General features: G+C 31.9%; 1 protein-coding gene across 1 annotated transcript in view; it reads right to left on the minus strand.

The window, feature by feature from the left end:
- LOC143910635 (acyl-CoA Delta-9 desaturase-like) overlaps positions 1-12540 on the minus strand; it is a 30246-nt gene extending 17706 nt beyond the window's left edge. The window contains exon 1 of the mRNA XM_077429197.1: positions 12330-12540. The gene's annotated coding sequence lies outside the window, so the exon portion shown is untranslated. The remainder of the gene's footprint in view (positions 1-12329) is intronic.
- Positions 12541-12878: the final 338 nt, after the last annotated feature.

Here is a 12878-nt window from a genome sequence, read left to right on the forward strand (position 1 = left end):
AAACCACTAAAATTAATTATCATACATCTAAGTGTATGACAGGTATAACTGTTTTGTGTTTTCACTATTCAATAGGTACATACATATACATAGTTCGTAAAATCAAAAGTATAATCGACGACTTGTCCAAGTATCGGTACTATTTTTCCCTTTCGATCGCACCGAACAATATAACTGGTTTTTGTTACTCTTTCCATCCTACATTTTTCTAAGTCGTCCGTTACGGTGGCTTGTCTTTGAATATATCTTTTTTTATTTGCATCATTTCGAAAGTAACATTGAATAGGAAACGGAGATCACACGTCGACCTAAAATTCACGATCAACGCCTAGTGAAAGTACACGTATGACCTTTCGATATTCGACAGATCAAAATCGAACGTGCGGTACAACAGGTGATTCTAAACGACTATAATAAAAAAAATAATAAACAAGACGCATGTAAAAGTATCATGATACGAAAAGGTGGGGTCAAATCGACTTTCTCCCATCTGAATTATGCTAATTTTAATGGTGTTTGACCGATAATTATACCGATTGTGAACACAATAGGGACTGCCAATGATGGATGTGATGTATCTACCTGTACAATTTATTTTAAAATTACGATGTGTTAATTTTATACTGACACCTTTAGTTGGAAATTTGTTGAAGGTTTTGCATTGCCTTTACATTAGTATTTTTTTTTTTTGATTTGACATTTGACAAAGTTATTGCGTATATTCAAAGGTATTTGGAATTGGAGAATAAATTAGTCAGTCAAATACTGCGCATTACGTATATCTAAAAACGTTACTTTAAGGTCTACGAGTTTAATGTAATATATTTCGTAAGGATTGAGATTACGATTTCAATTAATGAACATTCAAAAAAAGTCTCCAAATGCTAAAAACGCGTGTGTGTATATTTAGCAAATATACATTCCTTTTTTACATAAAAAAATACATTTTTAAACAAACACCGAACGATATGTATTTTAAGCTCTAAAACTACATATAACTATATCATCGATTTCGGAATTGGTAAAACCAAATAACTAGCAGTTTGATTTAAATTTTTCAAAAATTTCAAGCAACTTTCTATTTCATTTAAAAAAAAAACCTCTTAATAAGGTTTAATAATTTTCAGAACGGCATAAGTCTCTATCGAATTTCTAATAATGTTCTTTCGAAGATCACAGCTTTGGAATGCAATAAATAAAGCTCTCAAGAAGGTCAGAGAATATTTTAGATTCAGAGAAACTATCATCGAACCAACAATAATCGATATATTATACATTCAAATCAATTAAAAATACATTATTTTGTGAATACAGTCGTGTGAAAAAAATGACGCGTGTCTAATTTTGCATTGATTTTATTTTTTTAAATTTCTGTCCTCATCTACAAGAATTCTTACATTTTGATTATACACAACTGAGCGGATTTCCGCGATTGAAATCTCAATATTGGGGTCACAAACTTTCCGAGCTTTCATTTCGACTTCTTCATGTGATGTATTTGATTTTATATACGACTAGCTGAAACCGGCATGCGTTGCGATGCCACAATAACGCATGCAATTCCCGTTGCGTTCCCGTTCTCGTTCCCGTTCCCACTTGTAGGAAAAATGCAGGCAGCGAACACATTTGAAATTATTCAATTGTTTGCTTATGTTATCCTAACAACGCAGGTCGCGACGCAAAAACATTTGAAAATATCGCGTTGCAATGCCACTCATTCCCGTTTTTCCCGTTTCCGTTCCCGTTTTTGTGCGATTTTTTTTACAGCAAGCTTCCCGAACATGCATACAACAAATCCTGAAAGTTCCATCGTAATCGGTTCAGTGGCTAGGAGCCTATTCGAGACAGACAGACATTGATTTTTATATAAATAGATATATACATACATATATACATATGTATATGTATATGTCACAGTGAAAGCATATTTCAAGTGAAAATATATTTTCACCAATTAAACCCTAACAACCCAATCTTAAATGAATAGGCCCAACCCTTACTTAACCTAGCCTATCCTAACCCTTAAATAATACCAATAAATTGTAAATAGGTTTTTGAGCTCTTCTTCCTATTATGCTGTGCTAAATTAACATTAGAGTAATATAATACTATGATCACTAACAAAATTAAATTAAAATTGTAAAATAGAAAATGATCAGTAGATCAGTAGCTATTAAAATAGATATAAGATGTATTGTGAACATAATTTAGTAATAATAAAAAGCATTTAAAAATCAAAATCAAAATAATACCAACCCTAACAATCTAATTTTAAATGAATAAAACCAACCCTGAAAATGTAACTGGTTATGGTTATTTCACTGAAACGTCAGTGAAAATATATTTTCACTTGAAATATAATTTCACTGTGACATATACATACATATGTAGATAAAATAACTCATCCGCAGTTCATCACACAATAGTCTATTATGCTTCTGGTACATTTCGTGTGCGTGTGCCTCTTTCCGTTGACACTGATATATCCGATACTTTTATACCGATTCAAAATCATCGTTAGGCACACATGTTGTTCGTCTCGTTTCTAGCTTTTAGGCTCGATACGAAAAATTTCTCCCGCTGAAAAAATCGGCACAATGGGAAGCCACGGATCGTACAACACCGCAAAACCGGTACGGCATTCCAACGTGGGATGACGGTGCCGTTTGGGCAGACTTTTCCATACCAAAAAGCTGTCTCCGACGATGATGGAAACCAAAGATCACTTTCTCCACATCGGTCGATGGTGAATTTAAGTGTGTCAGCTGCAGATGTTGTGCCGTTGTCGAAACTAGCCTCGCCATTGAACTTCGCATAGCCGGAACCGTTGCCAATGACCGATCAACAAACTTTCTAAATAACGATCTTTACGGCTACACATTTGTTGTACACAATTCACCAGGCTGTATATGACGTACGTTAATATATATAAATAAAGCCATGTGAAAACATTTCGGCAATCCAGGATTGTCCTTTACAATTGGCAATGCTTATGTACATATAAATATCTTTGAAAAGAGCAAGAACGACGCGTTTTTATAATAGTAATTATTTGACCTGATGACTTATAGTCAGTACTTGTGTAGTATTGCGTCAAAGTTGTGCTAATAATTTACTTCGTATGAAGTCCTGTAAATAAAACTCTGATGATGACAATGGCGGCTTCGATTACATATGTTGTATATTAAAAAAAAATTGTAAATCAATAACTGAAATATTTCTGTAAAAAAAGATAATAAAGCTGGCGGCGTGAAAGTAACAAGAAGAAGATACACATTATTTCATAGATTGATTTTATATGTTGACTAGTTTTATGCCCGTTGATATTTCAACGGATGGTTTTGGAAAATGAATTGATAAAATAAAATTAAGCTATATCGTAATATGAATCGGAATCGGAACCGAAGCTAAAATATAATCGGGAATCGGAACTGAAATAAGAATGGGAATCGAAATCAAAATTTTTATTTAACTAATTTTAAAATTTGTTTTTTGAAATGTCCATACTTGTCGATGCATTTCTCACATATGTATGTATGTATGTACATATATACAAACATCCCGTTCATTTTTTATAAATATATTATTATTCCAAAGATTTCGAGACCATAATGATAGTTGATTTAGTTGCCTTCAGACTGAATTCTTCTGAGATAAAAAGTTACACAGGTTGATTTTATAGAGTCAACAGTTGTAAGAGGATCATTACCAGTTTATTCAGATAGTACATACATATATCCAGATTTATCCGTAGACATATAAATACTAAATACAACAATGAGATGATAAGCACTATGTATTTTTCGCCTTCAAACCAAATTCATTCAGAGAAAAGTCAAAGATTTTGATTCCAAAGACTCAATAATAATAAGAATATTATCAGCTTATTCAGAAACGGATTTTTTCCAAAGACAATATCAAGATGATGAGCACTATCAGTTGCCCTCACAGCAAATTCTTTTAGAGAAAAGTTACCTAATAGTTAACAATAATAAGAGAAGCATCATCAGTCGTCTTTAAAAATACATATATTGCTTCCAAAGACAATGATGAGATGACGAACACTATTATGTATGTCTTCAGTTATCACATCACATTCAGATGTAAATTGCATAGACTAATTCTAAATAACAAAAAAAATACGAATCATAAGTTGGCTTCAAGACACATTCATTCAAAGATAAATTAAGTTCTAAATTAAAGACGCATCAGCAAGAACATAAGCAAAGTAACATAAGCAATTTACTGATTTCAAATACGATTACTTCAGAGACAGGTTACAAGTGTACAGGTTGACTTGTAACAACAAGAAGATAAGCGCTAATAAGCACTTGTGTTCAGGCCGGTTCCAATCAGATTGTAGACTGACACTAAAGTTACAAAAAGAGCAGTGTGATGTTTTTACCTTCACTGTATAGATTAAAACCGCTTCGCACAGTTCGAGCTGATTAAGACGAATCAAAAGTCAGCAATTGCATGTGTCTAATTGAAATTTTCAAGCTTTCAATGCTATCAGAACATTAACGACTGACCTACGAAGTACACATCGACCGAACAAGGGCAAAGCCCTGACCCACTTGATTTAACGTTGAAAATTTTATTTTCATTCGGATCAAATGAAGCTTGAAGTGCACTCGCGACCAGTCAAACCGGAAGGCGAAAGTGCACCACGAAAATGCAGCGCGAAGTGCACCGGAAAATGAGGTCAATGTCATTTCCGACTATTAAATAAATTTCGCACATCTTATCTGCAGTACTACTACATACGTACGTACATACATACATATGCACAAACAGTTACGAATGAAAATACTGTGAATCAAAAGATTTTCGTTGCATACGACAGCATGAAACGAAAATCGGTGTTAAGGACAACTTGCCTCACGACATCCAAATTTCTGTCATTTCACAAGCATTCGCTATTTGAAGCGACCACATCTTTTCGAGGTGGTCAGGTGCTTTCAACCTGAGGTCGCAAATTTAAACTTGATCCGACTAAATGCTAAGGGCTCGGATTTATCATCGTCTCAATGCCGCATCGAAAGCCTGACGAATACACCGTTCAATGTAATAAATCAGACGTGAGTGTAAAAATTGAAACTTTAGCAGACTAATTTTCACTAATAATTACTAAATAAGCAAAAATTAAATTAGCAGTGGATAATTTGAACAAACAGAAATTTTACAGTTGAGGAGAGGACTTATTGTGTAAATCCACATTTGTTTGTAGATAGTTTTCCAACAGAATTCTGGCGTTGATCTTGACACTCATGTGTGGAGGCCCCCTATTGAGTGTCGAGGACCTTCTATTGTCGTCTTCCTATCTTCACCACACAATGAAGTGATTCGTACACTCCGTTAGTGATGAAACATCTGTACTATATTGGAAAAAGGTTGACGAAGTCGAGCAGGGAGTCCTCCATGCGAATTTGACGGACGCGTGACGTGCAGTTTCAATTTTTAGTAACGCCCGGTCAAATCCACAACCAAGTTTCACTTATAAAAAAAAAAAAAAAAATTATAATTTATCAAAAAGCTAAATAACATGCGGCAACGTTTCTAACGCAACAAAACAAATCACACAGATGCATTATTCGTTGTCGTTGCAAATTGGACACATTTGCACGTCGACCCCAAAGCCCGGGTCAATTACGACGAAATTTTCCACATGTCTAAAAATTTAGCCGCTGTTTATTTTTATTTTTTATCAAATTCACAAGTTGGAAGGTCGCACTTACATACATATGCACGTTCGCAATAAGCTTGCGTTTCTAACGCGATAAGTGCTCGACTTCTTTTCCGACACATTCATTGTACGCGACACGGAATTGTGAAGTCCACAGACGACTATCGTTCATCTATTATTGATAAGTCGTTCAAGGAGATCCTTGATACACTGGTCTTCGTCCTGACAATAATGAAAATCCAATCAGGCTCGGAGGTTTGTACGTTTCATTAGCGTCTAACGAACGTGTCGTAAATGGCCGCCAAGGTTCGTCCACTCTTTGTCTTCGGCAAATTTATAAAAACATGTAAATATGCACAACGTATCCTGTGTTTGGCATGAGCAACAGTCTCTTTAAAATAATAAAACTTGAATCGTGACATATCTATTGTATGTAAGCGTGCTCTGTGACACAAACAGTTATGAAATTAAACTCCACTTTCACGACCATATTTGGTTTTTACTAGTTCTGCATCTATTTTGTAACATTCGAAGTATTGATATATGTACATTCATTACATTTAAGGATTTGTGCACTTCTCAGAAGTATTGCTTAAAATCGGACGAATTTTCCTTGACGGCTTTAAGGTTGCTGTTGTGTTCAGTTTCGACATATCCAATGTATAAACCTGACGATTCAGCACAAATGACTAAGTGTGGTTATTACGTTGTGGTTAATGCGTGAATAAGAATATATAATTGCTATGCTAAATGTGGTAAGATGGAAATTGCAATTTTAAATTGCCGTAAAAAAGTAACTATCCACATAATGTAAGCTGTTTAAGATCGATCTTCGATAAAAATCTTTTGACATTATTGCTTTAAGCAATGTTTCCAATAGTATATAATTCTCACGTGTCTTTAGACCACAGAATAAAGCCAGGCCTATTTGAAATATGCATCTTCTTCTTGTTTTATTTGCCCGTTCCAAACATTTGAGAATTCACTAAAGTGAAGTTCAGAAAAGTCACTATTCGTTTGTGATCTTCAACATTGGCAGAAAATGCTGTTTGTACCAAAAAATATTTCGAGACATTCTAATCTGTGTATGCCTGTATTAATTGAAAACGAAAACTTAGCCCAGAAGGTCACCAATCTATTTTTCCTTACATCATAGGCATCTTTCCATTCTTGGATTTTTAATATATGTAATATAGGTTTTTCATTCCAAATTGACCCTTTTTCGTTTCAAATTGACCCTTTTAAATTTAATTTCAAATTGTCCCGTTTTCATTTCAAGCTGACCCCTTTTCAATGTCAATGAAAAAGGTTTAATTTAAAAATGTTAAAGGGTAAATTTGAAATAAAAAGGTATCAATTTGGAATTAAAAACCTGTACATATATACAGCTAAAATTATATTTCAAAATCATCGACTTTAGTGAGTCTTTAATTAATATTATGTATTAGATGTATTATTTGCATTTATAAGGATTGTAAATAGGTGTTTGAGCTCTTTTTCCTATTATGCTGTACATTAACATTAGAATAATATAATACTATGATTACTAACCAAACTAAATTAAATTGTAAAATAGAAAATGATCAGTAGATCGATCAGCAGCTATTAAAATAGATATAAGATGTTTCGTGAACATAATTTCGTAATAATAAAAAGCATTTAAAAATCAAAAAATATTTCAAAAGAGTTTGATCTGGGTCTACATATCTTCTGTTAAATTGATCAAGTTACGCTAAGTTTCTAAACGATAAAGACGGATAGAATCAGCTACTTAGTATATTTAGTTCGCTAAAACTTATAAAACTTTAAAGAATACGAAAACAAGCTTATATTAAATCAGAAAAAGCTACTACTTTTTGCAGTTTCTAAAAATCAGAAGCAACAGTTCGACTGTTAATACTATACATATGTATATAAACTTTCGAAACGAGTCTAATCTGCATTCATTCGCTAAAGCAAACTTCTGATTCAGTTATATATTATTTAAAATCCGATCAAACGGTCTCGACTTATCCGATGATTAGTTTGTTGGTTAGATGTTATCGATTAACAAATTGAACTATCTGCTAAATTAATGTTAAACGATTGTCAAAAACTATTCAATAATCTTCCTACGACCCATCACTACAAAAAAACCACTTCAACCCACTATTCACAGAGTGACCCAGCACCACTCTACGTACATAGGTCCAATCAATTGTGCATCAGACAACCCCAAGTGGAATACATACATATAATCAAATTGAAAGTCACATAATTGCATCACAGAGGAAGGATTTGATTTTAGTGGTCTACTTGGACATTGATTGATGTAATATGGCATACTATGTAGAGTGTCTGAGTGTTGAGTTGCATCAGACCAACGTCCACTTGGAGGCTTCGAGGCCATGACCTCAACGGCTCAGGAACTAGTCAATGAACCGTCTATCGAACCGATTGCATTATGCAGCCAGTTTGGTGCGTGGTAGTACTAGAACCACCTTACGAAACACCTCCACGTGTGTTCCACTTAAGAGGGCATTCGACCTTGTAACACGTGGCAAAACCGACTCTACCAACCCCTTGATCGATTGCTAGAAAATACTGATTTAAACAACTTTTGAGACATCAAAAGAATGCTCTCTCCAACGAAGATACAATTCATTATCTTGAACGAGATCATTTAAAATTTGGAATAAGACAAAAAATTTTGAATGCATCAAAAAGTGCAATTACTCTAACCAATATTAATGGTTTCTATCACCATGTGGTGCTTACTGTGCATGCAATATTATATTTTTATTTGCATTTATTATATTTTTGTCTCACCATACCGCTTTCTTGATTATATATTATGTATTCTGTATGTGTGCCAATTTAAATAAATAAATTTTCATTATTTCTCTATCGTCTAATGACTATTCCAAACATTTTAAAAATGAATCATTAAAAATTGCACGTAAATTATTTAATCATATTTTTAAATTGAAAATAATACAAAAGGCGAAATCAAAAATATTGTAAAAATATTCTGAAAACAGATATTTGAATTGTTAATAGGTTTAAAAATGATTTTATGAAATACAATGTACATACATACATATGTATTACATATAATACATGTTTCATTTTTAATTGATGATTCCAACGTTCACTGCCTCGAGCAACGCCATGCAATTAGACTATTGCGAATAAAACTAGCCTGACACATTTATTGGTACATTGTTTCACATCACATTGTACATCATATTTACGCATAAATCTAACTCGGTTTGTGGTCTGTTTTGAATTTAAATGAAATAAATATTTGTTAGCACTTAATGGCGCAAAGTAACAGACCATCTAATCAAGACTAATTCAGATTATATACGGAGAAATTTGACGGTTCAAAAATTACAATATAATCAAAGCAATCCGAATACGATCCAACAAAATGCAACATGACTTTCGAAAACATGTTTACGAACACACATTTGAAAAAATGACAGGTGAAAATCAAGTACATCAGTACCAATTGAATACTGCGAACAGCTGTTCGATCGAAAATTAACTATGAAATGATAATAGCCAATTAATGATGTGAGGAATAGTATATATATGTGTATATATACAAATTTGCATAATTTGTGCGAATTCCGTGACACTGATTTCGAAGAACAAGGTTACGGCCGCTCGAATTGAGAACGATATTGCTGATTGAAATTATTAAAATTCGATGAATCACTTTTGATTTCTCTCATTTTAATATGAATTTATGTATAATTTTTAACCATATAAAGTAGACTTAAAGCTTAGTTTACAATATAATATATATTAATTCATATGAAAATTACTTTTTTTACATTGAAAGTGGCATTTAAAGTCGACAGTTGTTTACGATCATACATATGTATATTGTATTTACATGAGCTTTTATATGAGAGTACTGTTAAATTTTCGCAATGACTGAAAACCTCAAGCATTCACAATAGAATAAATGAATATATTAACATAAAATACTTAATAATAAAAAAAATGTGAATTTATCAATAGAAAATTACTTGTTGAATAATTTACGCGATTTAAGCATTGATGTTTTGGATTACTTCATAATACAATATAATTTTTGTCAACGTCTTTATACGACCGATTATTTCATATTCATTTAAGAACATAAATACGTTAAATGTATGTATATTCATTAAATATGTTTTTTTTACAATATTTTGACAAAATTATACGCTTTTTCACAGAATAATCGAATAATGCCAAAGCAATCAACCTTGCATATATGTATGTACGTAATAATGAAAATATGAGTGTTTATATCGATATTTTATAAGAATTCTCAATGCCGTTTTTCCGGAAAATTTTTCGCTTAAAGGTGAGCATTGATGTAGATAATAGTATGAAGATAAATTGGCAGAGAAGTCTCTAGCAATTTGTCTATCATAACAAACAAATTGTTAGTCAACAGATTTGAAAGTTCATAGCGTCTCTATTCACTACAAATATAGAGAAAATCATCTGCAGACAAATCAATGCCAATATTTTATCAAAAATGATATCAAGAGAGTTTTCTCGAAGGGTGCATCGTAGCCAGATGCCCTACGAGAGACTGATCTGTTGATAAATATCACTGATAAACTGAACTGATAAATATCATCGCGAATGCCCATCTTAAGCTTAATACACCTTGAATCGAAACGGATAAAGGAGTCTATTGAAATCCGGTTTAAAATTTTGCGAACAAAAGCGCGACCATTTCAAAAGAGAAATTACACAAAAGTTAGTCTCGCGGATCGTTACGTTTTCTATTTCTTTTTTTTTATTCTCGGGTATGAGAAGAGCGCGTCTTAAAACTATGTCAAGTGAGCAAATACAAAGTTTTACGATGTCTCAATTTCGTTGTTTATTTTTTTTTTGCAGATTATAGACAAGTAACTGTGTATATATGTATGTATATGTACGTACACAGTCTGCAAATGTCTCGCAAAATTATCTACATGTGCGGTAATATTGTGCGGATGCAAATTACAACACTATTTATGACCCGATTTGCGTACGCGAATTTAACCATTAAGTACATACACATATATATATATATATATATATATATATATATATATATATAAATAAATGTTAAAATGACCAACTCTGGGCGTGGTCCTGTCGGTCATGTCTCATTCGATACGAAATATTTTTATGATTCAGATATTTTCAGACGTGTATTTGCACTTCGACTGAAAAAGTAGGTTTGACAAATATATCGCCTCCCATTGACGGCTCAAATAAATATTTAAATATACATGCAGTTAGTGCAAAGTCGACAATTTTTATTAAAAATATTAATGCATTTATGGATTTCGAAAGTTAAATGTATTCATTAAACCCCGGTTTTAAATTTATGGATATAAAAAGAATTATTGTAAAATTTTTTATGTCGACGAACGGTATGTAAAATTTATAGTAAGGAAAATTTCGCCATTTTGCGGTAACCTTAATTTCCATTTATAAAGTGATATCACTCCATTACTTATATTGAACACAATAACCAAAAAATTTTTAATAGCAGTGGCTTTCAAATTTATATTTTCTATATACATATATTTATATACATACATATGTATATATATGTAAACTATAATTGCTTTTAAAACGATTTATTGCAATTGCAAATTGCTAAATTCCGGATAAATTGTAAATTTAAACAAATTAATAAATAAAAATGGCATCAAACAAGATTTTTAGTTATATTATAATTTTATTGAGGAACGAGAAAAATTAAATTTAAATTTAAAATAGTTTTTTTGTTGTTTAAAAATTAAATAAAATTATTCATATATAGAAAGTGGTATTTAATTATTTGGTCAATATTTTATATGTGTAATACATTTAGAGGTTAGATTCGTATTAATATAACAGAGACATACATATGTGCTTATGAATATTTTTAGCATCCATTTTTTTTCTTCAATTTCATCAGTTATATGTTTAATTTTATCGATAGAATGATTAGTTTTAGAATTTAATTTTTTTAACACAATTTTCAATAAAGAGATCGATTTCAATACATTTAAATAAAAAATTCAAAACTAACGTATTAAATAAAAATAAATATAAAACAAGACAATTATTAAAAAATAGCGATATGAGACAATACACTAATAATTGCGAATTTTAAGCATATATTACAAAATGTTAAAAATACGCGTCTCGAAATCGGTATAAAATACTGATCAAATTTTTAAATTCAGAGTATTTTTTTTTTTTAATAATGAATAAATAATAAATACTCACCAAATCAAAAATTAACATATTTCTAAAAGTTCAAATCAAACTTGAAATTGAAAATTATTATTCGGAATACACTTTTGTATAAAAATTTTCAGTACTGAATAAATAAAATTTGAAAAAAGCTTCTTTTGTTTATTGTTTGAATTTTAAAAGCATGAAATTATTTACTGCAACTGTTTAAAAATGTTATACGAATTATACGTAAATATTATTCAAAAGTACATCAAAGGATAGGGGATGAAGCTTTTTATATATATATTTTTCTATATATAGTTTCAACACAACGCTTTAAAATTTGCACTTTGCGATCATTTATATAAAATTTAACAATTGTTAAAGCACTCGATCACGTTTTAAAATTATCTGCATATTTAAAAACTACACTCACCTATGAGGGTGGCTTCAACGGAAGGGGTGATCCAAATTAGTCGAGGGACGAGTGTTCCATGCACTGGTCACAGAGTCACTGACTGTCACAATATTGTTTTTATAAGTTTGGCTTATTATATTATCGGGGATGGTGAACCGAAGACACCAAACACTTGGTCACCACTCGCCGATGGTTTTCGGTGAAATGAACTGCTCGCAGTATGACGCTCGCGTTTTATGAACAGAGTAAGCAGAAAGTTATGTACGAGAGACGAGCTGATGATGACGATGATATAGCGACAGTGGTGGGGTCCAAATTCGTACACAGACCACGGGTCCAAACACGCCTTTGACTCTTTCATAAATTTCCGGAATAAATCACTCTGTACATACTCGAATTGGATTAGAGATAATAAAAAAAAATGGTTACACTTGGTCCGTTTGAAATTCGCGTCGGGTTGTTCTTGGCCAATGTGAAGTTTCAATGCGAATTACATTATTAATAAGCAAATATTACATAGAAGGTGTGTAATGTGAGCAAGTGTCGCCAAATGTGAAATGAGTTTTA

Source organism: Arctopsyche grandis, chromosome 4 (genome assembly GCF_051622035.1).
Source record: "Arctopsyche grandis isolate Sample6627 chromosome 4, ASM5162203v2, whole genome shotgun sequence".
NCBI classification, from domain to species: domain Eukaryota; kingdom Metazoa; phylum Arthropoda; class Insecta; order Trichoptera; family Hydropsychidae; genus Arctopsyche; species Arctopsyche grandis.